Source organism: Tursiops truncatus, chromosome 18, assembly GCF_011762595.2.
Source record: "Tursiops truncatus isolate mTurTru1 chromosome 18, mTurTru1.mat.Y, whole genome shotgun sequence".
Lineage (NCBI taxonomy): Eukaryota > Metazoa > Chordata > Mammalia > Artiodactyla > Delphinidae > Tursiops > Tursiops truncatus.
The window spans coordinates 69,663,118-69,678,465 of NC_047051.1; positions in this window are offsets into that span (position 1 = coordinate 69,663,118).

The following is a 15,348-nucleotide window of genomic DNA, read 5'->3' on the forward strand; positions in this document are numbered from 1 at the left end:
ACAATTTAATAAATAACTCAAAAACTGATCGCAATTTATACGAATATATATATATATACACACACACACACACACACACACACACACACACACACACACACACACGTTTATTCTACATGCCTTAAAATGAAGAAAAGAACCAAGGAGAAAAATGTTCTGAATCTCCTTTAATCCCACTACCTGGGGAAGGAAACTGAACCAACATTTTTGGGTGTCAACATCTGGGCTTTTTTGTATAAACCTTATCAAAACTATTTGGCTGAAAATGAAACTGGATAGAAATATGTATCTCTCTTGACCTAGTATGGACTAGTCTATTATTTTAAGAGTTTCTTTTCAATACTTTCTTCAAAAACCATCTTTTCGGTAGCTGCTTTAGGAAACGAATCAGAACTCTACTGCCCGGAGCTGGAATGAGTTAGTCCGAGGTTCCTAAACACTGCGCTGTGGTCAGGGTACCTCACAGTTAACTGCAGGCTTTAAAGTACATAGACTCTGGGCTCTTGGAAGTTCTTTTGCAAGATCGAAGAAGGAGTCTAGGACTTTGAACTCCCCGTCTAACAACTGTTCCCAGCGTGTCTATAGCACGGGCACGCAGTAGGTGTCCATCTATAGGGCAGGGGACGTGTGGGTTGTTTTCCCATAGTTGAAGTGCCGGTCCACGAGGAGGGATTAGCCTCCTGCCGGGCTCCGCAGGGCACGCTGATGAAGTAATTTCCCAGGAGGCAGATTTGGGTGCAACAGGAAAGAATTTTGTAACAAGCCGAGCAATGGAACAGTTGGTCTCGGGGAGCCTAGCAGGATGGAAAGTGGGCCAGATTTAGAGTCAGAGGATGCAAGACTGGATAAAGGTTTATGCAGGGTCAAGGAGAAGGCTGCGTACATGCCGCCACTCTGCATATCTCCATCAGTGTGGACTCCGAGGTATCACCGGGCTTTCTTCCAGCTCTCTCACTGGTGGTCCTCAACGAGGGGGAATCCTCCCTCCCTGCAGGGCTGTTTGGCTATTTGGAGACAATCTGGCAATTTTTGCTTGTCACTGCTGGGGGAGGGTGCTATTTGCATCTAGTACAGAGAGGCGGGGATGCTGCCGGACGTTCTACACAGGACAACCTCCCTCCACTGCCCCCAGCAAAGAACCAGCCCAAAAGTCAGCAGGGCCCAGGCTGAGAACCCCAGTCTAGGCAATGGGTAGGAGTTGGATGCAGGGTAAATTCTAATTGCCATCCTGCAAATACCATCTACCAGCAGGCTGATTCCTGCCGCCTCCGTGTCAGGGTCCTCATCCGTAAAATGGGTGGGTTGGCATTCACAGAGTGGCTCAGACACGCCAGGCTCTGAGCCACATCCTCACAGAGATCCAACACTGCAGCCCCTGGCTTTGTCTGGTTTCTCCCAGAACCAGACCCAGAGACAAGGATTTGAGAGAAAATATTTTATTTGGGGAAGTGAAGAAGGGGGAGAATAATCCAGGGCAAGGGAGGCCACCAGCAATGGGTGTTTATGAAGCAAGACCTACCGCAGGGGGTGATAAAAGACTTAATCCCGTGGGGGAAGACTTGGAAATGAGGCAAAATACAGACCTCAGAACTATTCTACTCCAGGTCCAGAGGGTTTCTGGGCTGTCTTTATACCAACACATCGGCACAGATGCAGAGACAGCAGATGGAGCACCCTGATGTGTCCGAGGGATGTGAGATGGTATCATTCCTCTTCCCGTGGTAAGAAGCGAAGTTTTATACATCTGAAAGAATCTGGCACAGTGTCTGGTGTCCTAGAAGGTCAACAGTAATATGTCTTGTATTAAATTGTATGCCATTCAAGTCGTGGGTCGGACAAGCAGGGTTCTTTGGAAGGGCTCTGGGTCATTTCTCTGAATCAAATGGAAAGGCTGAGCATTGGGGCTTCAGAAATAACGGACCCAGGATGGCTCTGGTCCCACATATCTCAGCAGCAGCAGGTGTTCATGGCCTTCTCTTTGAACAGTGCTCTGGGGGCCTCACTGCCATCACCTTCCGCCTTGTGTAACTGTAGATTCAAGATCTGGGGGATGTGACTCTGATTGGTCTTAACTTGGTCATAAGCCCTGCCTCATAGTCAGGGCTGGTCGGGGCGAGAGAAGCATCTGACCACATCACAAGGAGTAGTGCAGGCAACTCCGGGAGGGATGCTGAGCCCATAACAAGCAAGAGTTGTGTGTGGCCCTCTTCCTCTCCCTGCCACCCTATACGTACACACTTTCTTATTTTCATAAATACAATTTCAAAATGGGGACCCATCCTCTCTATAATGGAACATAATCTTAGTCTCATTGGCTATTGCATCCGGAGAGAATGGAGCCATTCTTCAAGTTGAAACCTCTCGACAATGGCATTTCTTCACTAGTTCCATGCTTGTCCCTCAATGGGCAGGCATTCACAGGAGACCAGAGACAGTAACTTAATTGTTTCATCACCATTTACCACAGGCCGCTAGTCCCATCCCAGAATATGAACGAGAGGCTCACTGCTTCTCACGTGACCTTCCCCAAAAATTCTACAGTGGAAGGGTTGCTGATCAGACAGATATATGTCCACCATCCTTACTTATAAGGGAGACTACGGTGGTAATTCACTTCCAGGGAGGTGAGGGTCTCAGCGGAAAACTAGAAGTTCCTGAAAAACCCTGGTAACCACTAACATTCCCAAAGTGTGTGATTTTCAGTGTGTTATGCAGAAAATATTTAGTCACAGTGAAGTGCAATTCCAGAATTTCTGGTCCCTCAACTATTTGGTAACACAGTGGCTCAAAGTTCATGATCCGTTCTGTCAAATGATTTAGGGCTGCTGCAATGCCCCCTCATTTGCCAGATTTCTCGGGGAGCCCCTGAGGGTGCCAGAGGAAAGGGTTCATTGATGCTGCTATGGGAGAGGTAAAGATTTAGACCAGCTAGCACTGTGGAGGCTCAGACATGGGAAGCCTGCACAGCAGGACCTTAAAATGGGACTCTTCTTGTCTTAGTTTGACTGAGACATGAAGATGATGGATTACTTGTCTTGTTAAAGAGAGACCACCACGAGACATTTTAAAGTAGGAGTTCAAAACACATTCAGGCAACACTTACATTTTGTCAAGCTTGTGGACATAGAAGAATTTGCTTCTATTTCATTTTAAATGCCCTCTATATAATGACAAACATTACCAGTCAGCATGGAAGAAACAGTGTGAGTGAAATCATCCAATACCTTTGGAAACAGCAAGTGAAGTTATAGCCCTTTCATCTTAAAAAATAGCACATGCCTGGTCCTAAGCATTTGGGTCCGCATTTGCTCCCCATAATTTATCTGCCTTATAAAGTGCCTCTGACAGGAAACCATGATGGACTTACATGCATTTCGAAGAAGGGATTTACTTGGTTGTTTGTTTCTATTTTTAATTTTTTCTCGAGCCAGTTCTTAAAACAGATTTCCCCTCAAACAAATTTCATTGTTGTTTTAGAAGAATCTTCAACTGCAACCGTGTGTAAATCACAATTGGTAATTGCCAGGGTTCATGTCATCAAAAGAGCCAAGAATGCTTTGGAGCTGAGCTATGAGCCTGTGATATTAATCACATGGAGGGACATAATGGTTGGGCAATAGGTTTAGATAAGAAATTCTGACCGAAATGTCTACGAAATAAGGGTCAGTTCGCTAGTAACATTCCTCTTAAGTTAACATTTAATAAACAATAGCTTTCTGATGCTAACCTTCATCCTAGGACAGATGGAACCAAATGAATCTATCAGTATGGAAAAAAAAAATCCCTTCACAATAATTCAACTTTGAGAATGAGGATGGGCCCTCAGTTCCAGTTTTATTACCCAGGAAGCAGAAATGACTACAACAAGCCTTCCAGCTCCCCGCCAGACGTGGATGCCTCCAATACCATCTGTTCTTTCCATATTGCCATCAGCTGCTTGGAAATGGCACTTTTTAGAGGGACTTTTTTTAGTGGTAACTAATCATGTTCCAATTTTAGCAACAGCAGTTGACCTGTGTTCAGAAAGATAATTTTTTCCCAACAGATTTCTACTAGGAAAGAATGTTTACCTGATGGGACTCTTCTGGGATGGGCCACAGTGGAGAATTCCTTTCATTCTTTCCCCTCATTCTAGGGCAGACTCAATTTGAGAAGCACAGGTTCTCATCTAGGGCTGTGCTGTCCTGGGTTTGGGGAGATATGCTGAACGATTTCAGTACCAAGCCAGGTGAAAGGAGTGAGAGGGTCGCGGAGGAGCAGAGAGGGACGGGCAGTTCCATGGGAGCCTAGCCCTCCCGATTCCCAACTGTGGGATCCCAGAGAAGTCACATCCCCGGGCTCCCTTTCCTTCCTCTGTTAGGGATGATAACACCTCTTACATACTTACTGCATAGATCCTTATAGGGGTCAAATGAAACAAAGTATATGAAAGAGCTTTGAAAATTACAAGGCCTGTTCAGCATTATCGTTAGTTCTTTCAAGAGGAATTTGGATCCTCTGTCATGTGTACCTCAATAACTTACAAAAGAAAGCAAGTGTTCACTTCTGGCCACGGACTGATGAACATGGTGCAGGCGTTCCTTTCCATTCCCAACACAAAAAATACCCAATAAAGTATTTCCAAAGATGCTTTAGAAATGCATATCCAAGCTTGAAAGAAAGGGAAACCCCTAGATGCCATAAATGAAGGGGGAAATCAAAGCCACAATAATAAGTGAACTAATTTATGCCACCGCAGCGTGGGGTGTATTAGACTTGGGTGCAGGCCTGGCATCCAAAGGCTTTGGGGTTTTGATGCTTTTGGAGGACAGAAGATATGTCCTTGGGCAGACAGGATATGCGATTTGGGTAAATCCAGGTTTGGGGCAGGGCCTGATGTATATACAACCTGGGGGGAGTGTCCTCTTTAAGGAAAAAAAATTTAATTACAAATACAAAATTTGGTACAAAAGTAATATTTATTTAAAATGAGAAATCACCCAAATTGACAAATTTTAAAAGGTGTAAAAGAGTATTTTTAAAATAATATGTCAATCATGATTTACTATATATAATGAATATAATTATTATAACTATATAATGCATTATATAATTATAACGATATAATATAATAATTATATATATGGAATCTAAAAAATACAACAAACTAGTGAATGAAACAAGAAAAGGAAGCAGAGTCATAGATATAGAGAACAAACTAGTGGTTACCAGCAGGGAGAGGGAAATACAGGGATAGGAGGAAAAAAAGGCTTATTATAGGATTATATAAAATCATGTGTGTGAAACTTTTGAAAATTGTAAAGCACTATAGAATTTAAAGAATCATTCAATAAAAAAATTTTTTTAAAGAGAAAAATAGAGTACATAAAAATAATATATTAATCATGATTTACTATATATAATTTATAATTATAACTATATAATACATGATATAATTATAACTATATAACATAATCATTATTATATAATAATATATTAAATACTCTATCAATATATAAACTTCCTACCACACTTTAAGAATATTTCCTAAATTTTTGCCTGCCTACTTTTTGATTACTTTATATGGTAACAATATAATATCATATTTCTTAGAGAAGATAAAACATTAATAAAGCTTTTTTCTTCTGGCATGATTAATTTAAATATATTATAATTAATGATATTTTGATAAAGTTTCTTTTAGCTTTGTAACCCATTATTGGTAATGTCATGTGAATTTTTAGGTTATCAAATTTGCTTCTTTCATATATGACTTGTAAGATTACAGGGCAATTATGAAGAGACTGGCTGTAAATATTCTTTGAATTGACAACACTTGTTGACCAGATTGTGATCTATGCCCTTGTTTTTTTTTTTTTTTTGCCACGTTGGGTCTTCGTTTCTGTGCGTGGGCTTCCTCTAGTTGTGGCGAGCGGGGGCCACTCTTCATTGCGGTGCGCGGGCCTCTCACTGTCGCAGCCTCTCTTGTTGAGAAGCACAGGCTCCGGACACGCAGGCTCAGCAGTTGTGGCTCAACGGGCCCAGTTGCTCCGCGGCATGTGGGATCTTTCCAGACCAGGGCTCGAACCCGTGTCCCCTGCATTGGCAGGCGGACTCTCAACCACTGCGCCACCAGGGAAGCCCTATGCCCTTGTTTTTGTAGTGAATTCTATGTTTTATTTTTATCTTCTTCAGTGTCAGTATTTCATATTAAACAGTAAGAAGTTTAATCTTTTTTCCCAATGTGTTCATATTACTCCTTCCTTTTTATTAACTGGTAGGATAATTATGCTTAAGTACATGAACTCCAGGCATCTGTGGACTTGAACTTCAAGACGCAGACAGAGGAAAAATTAACGCACTTAAGGGGACATACCTGACGAAGAGAGAAAAGACACGTATCACACGTGCGCGCGCGCACACGCACACACTCTCATATATAGATGGAAGAGACAGTCAGTAAAAATATTGGAAATGAAGATATTATTAAGGAAAAAACAAAATGGAAGCCCCAGTTTGAAAACTGCCCTCCACCAAATACTCATAGTCACATAACCAAAGTTTAAACTGTCCTGATTTCCCCACTATGCTGACTCTGACCTTCAACAAAACTCCCATTTCAGTGGGTTAGAGGTAACATGAACTGTCATAAACCACCTCGTTAGGACTTTTGCCAATGATGACCTTTCTTCCTACAGTTGTTGGCTGGAACTTCAGCAAGAAAACTCAAGTTGAACACAAGATCTCCCCGTGTCCGGGTAACCTTCCAGCATCCTGGCCGGTCAGCCTGGAACAAGCAGGCCTCTGCAGTGTGCTGCCCTAGAAGAGATGTAAGTTTCTGGGGACCCATCACAACAGAAAGCAACAGGCTTCCTTTCTTCTTTGCTCGTTACTAGCAGAGCTGTAGCTGGTGAGAGCTCAGCTTTGACCACTTTTCCTCTCCAAGTCTCCCCACTTGTAGAGAGTTGTTTTCTCGCTTAATAATAGGTTCCTAAGCTGTGACAAAGTGAGAGAGCGGCATAGACATACATACACTACCAAACGTAGAATAGATAGCTAGTGGGAAGCAGCCACATAGCACAGGGAGATCAGCTCGGTGCTTTATGACCGCCTGGAGGGGTGGGATAGGGAGGGTGGGAGGGAGGGAGATGCAAGAGGGAAGAGATATGGGGACATAGGTATATGTATAACTGATTCACTTTGTTATAAAGCAGAAACTAACACACCATTGTAAAGCAATTATACTCCAATAAAGATGTTTAAAAAAATAACAATAGGTTCCTATCAAGCAAAGCTCTCTGAACTTTCTCTTGATGATGTAAAGCGACCCCCTGGCCTAAAGAAGCCCAGGGTCAGGCAGCAGAGAGCAGGAAAGCATGATCTGAAGAGCCACACAAGGCGTGTCTCATACACAGTCATATACTGGTTGAATCTTCTCCAGTGACTGCCCATTACTGAACTAACCAGAAAAGAATTCTACCTTCATTGCTGGAAAAAACATCTATTTGTGTAAGTCTTCCCTTTAACAGATTAGAGGAGAAAAACCATATGATGTCCTTAAAAGATACACACACACAAAAAAAGATTTGTTATAAGTCAACATCATTCATGATTTTTTAAACAAACATAAAAGAAAACTTCATTAACATGATAAATGGTATCCTCTGAGAGCCCTCAGCATGAATTATATTAAATGGAGAAAAAAGACAAAGACAGGAAAAAAAAAAAAGGTGTCTGCTCTCACTCTTCATAGTCAGTGCTGTGCTGCAGGTCTGGACAGTACAATAAAAACAAGGAAATAAGTCAGAGGTATAATGATTAGAAGGGAAGAAATACATTTCATACCATAGGATTTCCTATATGGAATAGTCAATAGATTCCATCAACAAACTGTTAGAACTAATGAAAGAGTTCAAGTTTGTACAAGATCATGTACAAAAACTATATGATACACAACCACAACATTTTAGAAAGGATAATTTTTAAAATATGCCATTTGCAACATAACGAAAATTATAAGGAACCAAGGAATAAATCTATTGAAGATGCTCTAAGAAATTGTCTTTTTTCAAGATCTTTCCCTCTAGTTAGTGGAAAGACAGCTCCAAATATATACTCTCATTACAGTGGGATAGAGGTAACATGAGCTGTCATAAACCACTTCTTTAGGACATTTGCCAATAATGACACTTTGTCTTTCTATAGTTGTTGACTAGAATTTCAGCAAGAAAACTCAGAAACTTTTGGAGCGTCACCTATTCTCCCTCTCTGTCTCTCTGGTTTCTCTTTCTTGTCTTCACTTATTTGGTTAAAGTGTACTGCACTTTTATTTAGTTATACCAAAATAAATGGAAAGAAAATCCTGAAGCAGGAGATGAATGTAAACTGGGAAAATCTTGCAAAATCACAAAATAATTCTTGGTGCTTCCAGAGACAGAAGAAAGTACTGAAACAGACCCACTCTCTCTGTAGGAGAGTGAAAGTTGACAACCTCTGGAATTAAAGATGACATTTGCTGCCTCTTATTTCTTAGATTCCAAATGGTATTGTCAACTGTAATATGAACTTGATCTCTTTTTAACTGGTATCATGAATACAATCCATTGGCCAAAGAAAAAATAAAAGTGTGTTTGCTATCAAGAGACTAGTAATGCTACCTGACATGGGTACACGTGCTTTTCAGTTTCCAAAACCTGTTCATAAACATTGTCTCATTTGATGCTCACAGCAATTTTGTGGGATCCACAGAAACAGCATCAACGTGTAGGAGGAAAGTTTCAATTAATCGTCTCTATGAGGGCAGCAGCAAGATTAGAGGACAGTAATGTTTATCAGGGTTAAAAGTAAAATAATGAGTCAAATAAAAATAAACTTCATCCATGAAAGAAATAATTGATAAGGTGGACTTCATTCAAATTAAAAACTTCTGCTCTGCAAAGGACAAATATATGTCAAGAGAACAAGACAGGCCACAGGTTGAGAAAGAATATTTGTAAAAGATATATCAGACAAAGGACTGTTATTCAAAATATACGAAGAACTCTTAAAATTCAACACTAAGAAAATGAACAACTGATTTAAAAATAGGCCACAGCCCTTAACAGACACCTCACCAAAGAAGATACACAGATGGCTAATAATATGAAGAGATGCTCCATATCATATATCATCAGGGAAATGCCAATTAGAACAACAGTGAGATACCGCCATCCACCTGTTAGAATGACCAAATTCCAGAACACTGACAAGGCCAAATTCTGGTGAAGATATGGGGTAACGGGAACCCTCATTCACCTCTGGTGGGAATGCAAAATGGTCCAGCCGCTTTGGAAGACAGTTTGGTGGTTTCTTACAAAACTAAACATACTCTTACCATACGATCCAACAACCTTGCTCCTTGGCTTACCCAAAGCGGATAAAAAAGTACGCCCACACAAAAACCTCCATGTGGATGTTGATAGCAGCTTTACCCATAAACTCATAATTGCAGAACTTGGAAGCAAACAAGATGGCCTTCAGTAGATGAATGCATAAACAAATTGTGATCCATCTGGATAATGAAATATTATTCAGCGCTAAAAAAAGAAATGAGCTATAAAAAGACATAGAGGAATCTTAAATACATATTACTAAGTGGAAGAAACCAATCTGAAAAGTCTATGCACTGTATGATTCCAACTATACAACATTCTGGAAAAGGCAAAACTATAGTAAAAAGATCAGTAGTTGTCAGGGGTTAAGGGAGAGTTAGGGATAAAAACGGGAATTAAGCACATAGGATTTTTAGGGCAGTAAAACTACTGTGTATGATACTATCATGCTGGGTCCACATCATCATACATTTGTCAAAAGTGATAGCATGTGGGCTTCCCTGGTGTTGCAGTGGTTAAGAATCTGCCTGCCAATACAGGGGACACGGGTTCGAGCCCTGGTCCGGGAAGATCCCACATGCTGCGGAGCAACTAAGCCCGTGCGCCACAACTACTGAGCCTGTGCTCTAGAGCTCGCGAGCCACAACTACTGAGCCCACGTGCCTAGAGCTCATGCTCCACAACAAGAGAAGCCACGGCCATGAGAAACACGCGCACCGCAATGAAGAGTAGCCCCCGCTCACCACAACTAGAGAAAGTACGCACGCAGCAATGAAGACACAAAGCAGCCAAAAATAAAATAAATTTTTTAAAAAAGTGATAGGACGTACAACACTAAGAATGAAACTTAATGTAAACTATGGACTTTAGATGATGATGATGTATTGGTGCAGGTCCATATATTGTAAGAAAGGTACCACCCTGGTAGAAATGTTGATGGAGGTTGTCCATGTGAGGGAGTGGGGGTGGTATATGGGAACTCTCCGTACTTACTGCTCAGTTTTACTGTGAACTGAAAACTTCTCTAAAAAATAAAGTTATTAATTTAAAAAGTAAATGAACAATAAAAAGCCTCAAGATTTAACATTTCAGTTAAGAGATTTTAATCGCGATACAGGATGGGTTCCATTTTAGTGTTCCGCAAGAAACAAATTTAACAAGTCGATCTTTTTCTAATCCCTTACAGAAAACCCTGAGTAGAAATCAGAATTCAGTCGAGAAGTCGGTGCAAGCTGAAACCCCGAATGGCAGGGCAGCTTAAATGTTTTACACATGTGTCAAAAGATCAGCTGATTTAGTTAGAGCCTTGGTCCTCTGCCCAGCACAGCAATGACAGTGGCATTATCAGTGGAACCGGTTTGGGATCGTCTTTTCATTCCAGACATATGAATCACTCTAGGTATTGGAATAACAGCACAGTGGCTTCTCCCGAAGGAAAAGATTGCAGGATGCCTCAACACATAGACAATAAGATCGGAAATACTCAGTTGCACATACATGGAAAACAGCGATCTTATCTTGCAGTATCTCTTTGAGAAGCCCAGGATGGGCAGGAGAGAACATGCAAATGTTATTTCACTTAGAAGATGAATGTGATAAAATGCACATTTCATGAAAGGTATATGTGTTACCTGTCCCAGAATGTGTTGGTTCTAGTCTGAAATGCATGCTGAGTTATCCCAACCATTTAAAATCTTTAGCATTGCAGATGGTCAGAAAATTGACTGTGACCCAAATGTAGCCTCTCTGTCTCTCTTAACTCTTCTGGCACAATGAGAGCTGTAGGATCACAGATCATTTATAAATGCTTCAACTCCATCAAACTTATTACTCACTTTATTTAGACTATATCTCATTTTAAAATGTTCAGATGTTTCTTATTTAGAGTCTACATTTTTCCATTCTCTTGGTTTAATTAATTTATAGGTGAAAATTGAGCTAGACTTTTTACTTTTCTTCAAACAATTGCTTTTCTCTCTGAAATATTCTCTCTTGGATAATTCTTATTATTTCCTTCAGCACAACACAGGCATCACTGTACCAGGTGGACTTCCAAAACTACTTCTGAGTGTAAATGTCGCTTACATTCTCTTCTGTCCAGTTTAACTAGCCAAGATTTTGTCTCTCGCCTCCTGGATGTGAAGAACTGGAGGGTTGGGAGCTGGTATGGTTATCAGCATAGAAGAGTTGCTCTTAAATGTTTAATGAATAAATTAAAGTATGAATAAATGATGGGAACAAGTTATTTCTTCAACAGAAATAAGATCATACAAGTTAAAAAATTTCATGTAGATTAGTTTCTTTAGATGTAGAGGGATTTATCTACCAGCTCAAGGGTTCTCAAGCTTAAGTAATATATCAAGCACTTTTTCTCACCAAGATTAGATTTAAAATATCTAGAAAGTTACAAAATGGATATAATAAACACCGAAAGTCCTGCCACTTACAATTTTAACTTAACATTTTATTCTGTTTTTTTTTTTCAAAATATCGATACAAGCAAAGGTCCCTTTCAACAGGTATATGGTGCCAATCACGGGCTTCCTGGCTTTCTGCTCCATATTCACCCTTTTTTGCCTGCTCTGCGAAAATAGGTGTGGGTCCTTTAAAGATTTTTCCTTTGCCAGATGGAACAATGCTAGATTTTGTCAGTAGAGGGCGCAGGAGGACAGGGTTCAGGTGTGTCCCTCAGCCCAGCAGACATCCCAGGTTAGCCTCCTTTGGAGCCGGTGGCTTGCCCAGGACCCCGCTTCCCCAGAGCTCATTGCTCATCCACTGCTCTGCATGCAGTACCTGGCAGCCAGCAGCATCAGTGGCAGCAGCGTGCCGCCCTTTCCCCCGGCACCCTTGGGCGGTTTTGTAGCTCCGTCCTTCCCCATGAACACCTTTCCCTGGTATCCTCTAGGGCAGATTTCCAAGGAATATGGCCAGCACAACACCACGACAACTTCTCAGCAAGCCGCAGCCTGCCCTCTCAACAAGATGTGGATTTCAGCCCAACTGGTGGGGTAAGTGGAGAAAAGGGGGTTCCGTCTCAGCCCTAAGTACAGTGGCTGCTCCCTGTTTTTGCTCTTTCTACATTCTTTCGTTCTCTTTTTAATAGCCAGTGCCTCATTATTCCAATCTCCTGTTACAGTTATTAGTTCTTTACATTCAACTTTCCCTCTTAAATTACGGTGTGGTTTCTTTCTCTTGACTGGACCCGAGCAAAAATAGATACCAGCAAGTGTCCCTTTCAGCAAGTATATTAAATGTATATTTCTCTAATAAGGTGTGAAGTTAATGAATATGGCTGGCGTAGCTGCTTTTACCTATGGACGTATGGCACGGATTGATGTGTTATGTGCTTGTACTTCTTGTCCCATAAGTGCCAGAGGGAATGATTCTGGTCATGTAGAGAAGTACTACCACCCTTGGGGACCTGTCATCCTGACTCGTCCGAGCTATAAGTCACTGTGACTAACGATTATGCCCGTTGGAGTCTCGGGCAAAGAGAGGCAGCCTCTACTCAGACGCACCCCGAGGCCTTGAACTTGTCGCTCCCCGATGCGATTGCTCCCACTGGCACTCCCGCTTTTGAAAAGCAGCTGCTGGGCTCTTGGGCTCTCATGAAGGCCAGGTGACTCTCTTGCTGGATATTCCCATCTGAGGTGGGTAAACTTCAACTCAATGACTAGAAGGTGCGGAGAACCCAACAAGCCCTGCTTGTGAAGGTTTCAGCCCACCTGAGCCAGCAGCATCACAACTGTCTGTGAAAAAGTGGCCGCTAGCTCTCTGAGGGAAATTTTATCCCCCGCCTCTTCCATGAAGCCAAGCTTCTGGCTCTAGGGGACCCTCAACTCACAAAGGGGCACAGCTGGGGAATTAATAAGAGTCATGTATTCTTTCAATTAATTTAACCAATTGAATATATGGAAGCGAGAAGAAGAGAGAGGGAGAGAGAGAGAGAGTGACCCAGCTCATTGGACATCACTGGAAGTACCAGGGAGCCAATTTCATTTGTTTTTTTTTGAAGTATAGTTGATGTACAACGTTGTGTTAGTTTCTGCTGTACAGCAAAGCGATTCAGTTATACATGTGTATATATATATACTTGTTCATATTCTTTTCCATTATGGTTTATCACAGGATATTGAATACAGTTCCCTGTGCTATACAGCAGGACCTTGTTGTTTATCCATTCTATATATAATAGTTTGCATCTGCTAACCCCGAACTCCCACCCCATCCCTGTCCCCAGCCTTGGCAACCACTAGTCTGTTCCTTACATCTGTGAGTCTGTTTCGTAGGTAAGTTCATTTGTGTCATACTTTAGATTCCACGTATAAGTGATATCATATGGTATTTGTTTTTCTCTGTCTGACTTACTTCACTTAGCATGATAATATCTAGGTTCATCCATGTTGCTGCAAATGGCCTTATTTCATTCTTTTTTATGGCTGAGTGATATTCCATTGTATATGTGCCACATCTTCTTTATCCATTCCTCTGTCAATGGCTATTTAGGTTGCTTCCATGTCTTGGCTATTGTTAATAGTGCTGCTATGATCATAAAGGTGCGTGTAGCTTTTTGAATTGTAGTTTTGTCTGAGGACACCAATTTCTTTTTTTTTTTAACATCTTTATTGGAGTGTAATTGCTTTACAATTGTGTGTTAGTTTCTGCTTTATAACAAAGTGAATCAGCTATACATATATATATATCCCCATATCTCCTCCCTCTTGCGTCTCCCTCCCACCCTCCCTATCCCACCCCTCTAGGTGGTCACAAAGCATTGAGCTGATCTCCCTGTGCTATACGGCTCCTTCCCACTTGAGGACACCAATTTCTTACTCTGAAAATTGGCAATTAGAAGGAAAGAGTTATCTTGCCTTTCAGGATAATCAAATAGCCCTAACTGAAGAGTGACAGTTCTTATTTACAGAGGAATTCCAGCTAATACATACGAAAGAAATGATAGGAAAGTATCACTTAGCCACCCCTAATGAAATAATTGAATCAGGCAATAGTCATCAAAGGATAATATCACTTGACCAATGATTGGTGGGGAGCTATGATGGAGAGATCAGGCTGTCACCACCCACACCCTTTGATCAGTCTTAGCATCACTAAAAATAGAAACCAGACATTAGGTGCCTCCAGATGTAATGCAATATGAAGAGCACAGCACCAGCTGTAACATATTCTTGCCAAAAAAAAAGTTAAACCTGAATCTAATCAAGTCTCTAGGGCGAACTAGAAGACATACAGGGGATAGAAAAGAAGTTAAATAAAATCACAGAGATATGAAAAAACAAATCAGAATGTGGGACATTCTATAGGACAACTGGTCTGGCTTATTGAACAAGCCAATTGTGGAGGAAGGGGGAGGACTCAGTTTGATGAAAAGAGCCTTAAAAAGCACAACCAACAAATGTAATGAGTGGACCCTGATTCCATTCTATTTTGAATAATGTGAACAAATATGTTAAGATAATCAGGAGAACTTGATCGTAAAATGGTTCTGAAGAATTACTGTTAATTTTATTACATGTGATAATAACATTGTGATTAAAGAAGAAAATGTTTTTATATTTTAGGGACTAAAATATGCTGGAGGGAAATGACATGTCTAGGATTCTCTTGAAAATACTTTAGCAAAGAAAAAGAAAACAGACATGCATAGTTGAAATAAATGTGGAAAAATCTTGTTAACTGTTGAATCTGGGGAAATGGTATATAGGCATTCATGGCACTGTTCTCTGAAATTTGGGACATGTTTTATAATAAAATCATTTAAAGTCTTTTAGACAATAGATGAAGTAATACAACAAAGTAGAAATTAGAAACCATTAAAATGAGCAGAAAAGGAACAAAGTATCAAAAATTCAGGGGACATGTAAAAAAATATTCACCAGAAAAATTGTAGCCTTAAATGTATTTATTATTTTTTTTAAAGAGTGACAAAGATAAAAAAGAATTTAAAGCTTAGGAAAAGGTACACTTCTGCACATGGTTG